The sequence below is a fragment of the Clarias gariepinus genome, chromosome 22 (assembly GCF_024256425.1).
Source record: "Clarias gariepinus isolate MV-2021 ecotype Netherlands chromosome 22, CGAR_prim_01v2, whole genome shotgun sequence".
Classification (NCBI taxonomy): Eukaryota; Metazoa; Chordata; class Actinopteri; order Siluriformes; family Clariidae; genus Clarias; species Clarias gariepinus.
Window position 1 is genome coordinate 28,905,602 of NC_071121.1, and position 4,399 is coordinate 28,910,000.

The following is a 4,399-nucleotide window of genomic DNA, read 5'->3' on the forward strand; positions in this document are numbered from 1 at the left end:
TCCCTGCTTTGACCTTGGTTTTTTCTATCTGTTGGTTGTTCCTGGTTTATTCTGCAGTTCTCAAGAGACAGACCATGTATAAGCATCTTTTTATTTGGTAAATGCACATACTAGTTTATTTTTGTGTCTACTTTAATTAAACTCAGTATTCTTAAAACTGATAGTGTGTCTTTTGGATATTTGTCTATATTCTTACTTAGACATGTGTACGTGTATCCAACACTTGTTTCAATCCTTCATTAGGTTTGCTCGAGTCTCTGCCAAGTCCAACACCTGACACCTTATCTTGTCTTATCTTGGTCACTCTAACCATCCCCTTACTGCTATGTTTTACGACCTGTCATACTCCCTGTCTGCTTTTCTCACCTAAACTCTATATTATTTCACTAAGATTAATATTATGTTGATTAATAATATCCAATTGCTACATTGCTGCATACACAAATATATTTAAATATTAAATAATTAAAATATGCTTACAGTATTAAGGGTACAGCCCTCTCCTGGCTCAGATCCTATTTGACCGATCGGTATCAGTATGTAGACTTAAATGGAGATTATTATGCATGTTCTCTAGTGGAGTTTGGTGTTCCACAGGGTTCAGTTTTAGGTCCACTGCTTTTTTCCCTTTACATGCTTCCTCTGGGCAACATAATCCGTAAGCATGGTATTAGTTTTCACTGTTATGCTGACGACACACAGTTATATGTCTCAGCAAAACCAGATGAAAAAAGCAGCTTACTAAAGTTGAGCAATGTGTGCAGGACATAAGAAATTGGATGCTAATTAACTTCCTTCTGCTAAATCCTGATAAGACAGAAGTTCTAGTCATAGGACCGCATACAGCTAGGAGTAAGATTCTAGATCACATTGTAACTTTAGATGGCCTTTCTGTTCCATCAAGTGCAACAGTGAAATATCTCGGTGTGATTATAGATTCCAGCCTTTCATTTGAAGACACAGTCTCAGTGTTTAAGTCCAGGCTAAAAACCTATTTATTTAGCCAAGCATTTTTATAAATAGATTAGCCTTAAGTAAAGGAGCAGATCTGGGGGACTCATGGACGTATGTGAGATGTAAGTTAGGATATAGAGCCTGAGTTTTGTTCTTCAGTAGTTTTTAGTTGGATTTAAGTGCAGGATCCACCCAGAGGTTTGTACTATAATCTGACAATGCAGAAAATCAAAGAACAGAGGCATCGACGAGTTTGTCCATCTCATCATTACACGAGCATGGATTAACGTGCTGTTACGCTGTCGCGAGCAAAATAAAAAAAAAAACGGAGAAGCTTTAATAATTTAGAACAGAACAACAGTCTTTCCGTTAATGTGTGTGTGAGTGTGTTTAAACGAGAGGAGAAAGTTTTAATGTGTAAGATGAGGAAAGGGAGACAGGAGGGGCTGAAAGCAAGAGTCTCCACTTAGAGTATTATGGTAAACTGGTATGTTTAGATGCTGTCTTCCTCACCCTCATTGATCACTCAGGTTTGTTGATGGTTGCTTTACATCTCAGTTCCCCCTCATGTTTGTGTTTCCTTCTGGCTCCTCCCTTTCAGTTATGATGTCATAGTTAGTCCTGCCAGAGTCTCTGCTTGCACTCTACAGTTAATATACATTCACATTATACATTGTGTGACTGTGACCAGACCTAACTGCCATCTCTCCTCTTCTGCTCTCCCTCTCCTGTTCTCTCTTCCCCCTCTCTGTTGAGCTACACACGTCGTCCCTCCGGACCTGTCTGACCCATCCTGGTGCCCCGCTTCTGGTTGGAGATCTCGTCACATGGATGCCCCGTGTGTCTCTTTGGGATGAGTCTGGTGTCAGGGTATGGTTTTACTCTACCATAAAGACAGTTCTGGCCTCGACTGGTGTTGGCAGCTGTTTCTCTGAGGACTTGACTTGGCTGCAGTTGCTCAATAGTTCAAGACTGGAATTTCTTACAAGTCTACCTGAGCCTCCAATAACTACCTGGACTCCATATTAACATCAATTAACATCAGCTGTTATAGCTGAACAACATTATATTAATATGACACACTAATTTAAACTTTAATTAAAATATTTAATATTATATAGGCTGGTAATCTGTAAAAAAGAAAAAATCTCAATACATCTTTAATCAATCATTATCATCAGTAATACAAAGGAAGTGACGTCAGCACTGGTGGAATGGGGTGGAGACGAGTGGCAGACATGATAGGTCACAAAAAGGTATTTGCAAGAACGAAAGGTAAAGTTTACAGGACGGTTGTAAGACCAGCAACGATATATGGTTTGGAGACGTCACCACTGACAAAAAGACAGGAAGCAGAGTTTGAGATGGCAGAACTGAGGATGCTGCGATTTGCTATGGGACTGAAGATTGTAAGACAAGGCTAGGAATCAGTGTATTAGTGGGACAGTGCAGGTAGGATGGTTTGGGGACAAAGTCAGAGACACCAGGTTAAGCTGTTTTGGACATGTGCAGAGAAGGGATGAGGGGTATATTGGGAGGAGAATGTTAGAGATGTAGCTGCCAGGCAGGAGGAGAAGAGGAAGGCCCAAGAGGACGTTTAGGGTTTGTTGAGGGAGGATATGCAGGAGGTTGGAATGACAAAGGAAGATGTAGAAGACAGAGTTTGATGGAGACAAATGGTCCACTGTGGCGTCCTCTAATGGAAGCAGCCGGAAGAGGAAGAACAAAATAAATAAGTAGAAAAAAATATCTAAATGTCTCTAACTGTAATTTTTGTTAATATCTATAGCTTAAATATTATTTTCAAATGGGCAAAAGTATGTGCACCCCTGGCCATCACACCCATATGAGGTTCCAAGCTGTTCCACACACCCTTTGAAGTAGACAGTTGTACAGAACAGTGTTTCCTGTAACGTTACAGTTCCCCTTCACTGAAACTAAGAGGACCTAACTCAACCCTTATCCAGCATGACGAAGCCCCTGTGAGTTCAATTCATTTCAATTCAATTCATTTGTATAACGCTTTTAACATTGTCATTGTCGCAAAGCAGCTTTACACTATCAAAATAACTATTTTATGTTTGTGTGAAATGTGAGTGTGCATGAATCAAAATGGTCAGATAGTCCCTGGTGAACAAGCCAAGGGCGAGAGTGCCACCTTTGGGGGACGGCGCCTTCCTGTTCCGACCTTGTGCAGTCATGTTGGAACAAGAAGGGGCCGTCCCCAAAGTTGTACTAAGCAAGGTCAATAAAGACATGGATGAGCGAGTTCAGTGTGGAAGAACTTGACCGTCCTGACCCCAGCCTGATAGAACACCTTTGTGATGAATTAGAGCGGAGACTGTGAGTCAGGCCTTCTCATCAAACATCAGCATCTGACCTTACAAATGTACTTCTGGAAGAATGGTCAAAAATTCCCATAAACACATTCCTCAACCTCGTGGAAAGCCTTCACAGAAGAGGTGACGCTGTTATGGCTGTAAAGGGCCAACATCATATTAAACCCTAAAAATGGGATGTTATCCAAGTTCATATGCATGTGAAGGCAGACGAGCCAATACTTTTGGCAATACAGTGTATATGTGTGCACAAGGAACTTACTCATTTTTTAATCAGTTTTGGTGTCTGTCTCGTGTGTGTGTGTGTGTGTGTGTGTGTGTGAGAGAGGGAGAGAGAGAGTGAGAGTCAGGACTCGTTACTCATTTTTAGTGACACTGCATTTTATTTGAGGTGTGTGTGACATTTGTGTGATCACATCAAGCGATACGACTTTTACAGCTTCTGTTCATCCAGCAAAGGAGAGAGCGGCTTACACACACACACACACACACTATATATATAGAATTATATATATATATATATATTTATATAAGTGTATATACACACTGTAGATCAAACCGGTCCATACAGAAGATAAATATATGCATCACACTGACGTTTAATTTAAATCAATTAATCCACCTTCAGGTTCTGTTTAACACAAAAACATGCCACAATACACACACAAACACACACACACACACACACACAGAGTGAAGGAGGTGGTGTAGTGATGCAGGGCTCAGCGTCTCACACTGGGACAGTTATTGCTGTAATATCATTATCATTAATATTAATAATGATTAATATTCATTAATTATGTATAAACTTGTCTAGCTGGAGCGATTGAGCAGCAGAGTTAGCGAGGACAAGTGGATAAACTTTTGATCGGGATGTTTGTTCAGCATTCGGTGATAAAGCAGTGGATCACATTGTGTTTTATTTTGTGGGCGTGATTAAGTGAAACAAAAGCCATTAGCGAGCTTTAATGCTAATTCTGAGCATGCTAACAGCTAAACCAAACACACCTTAAAACAGCATGTGTGTGTGTTTGTGAGGGAAATAGCAAAAAACTTACAATAGCTAACGCTGGTGTTTAGCTACAAGCTAAAGACCCGCCCATCAC

The 4,399-nt window shown here is 40.4% G+C and overlaps 1 protein-coding gene across 1 annotated transcript in view; it reads right to left on the reverse strand.

The window, feature by feature from the left end:
• Window positions 1–3,855: 3,855 nt before the first annotated feature.
• sh3gl2b (SH3 domain containing GRB2 like 2b, endophilin A1) overlaps window positions 3,856–4,399 on the reverse strand; it is a 9,027-nt gene continuing 8,483 nt past the window's right edge. Inside the window, exon 9 of the mRNA XM_053481794.1 lies at window positions 3,856–4,399. This exon is cut by the window's right edge and continues 1,782 nt beyond it. The gene's annotated coding sequence lies outside the window, so the exon portion shown is untranslated.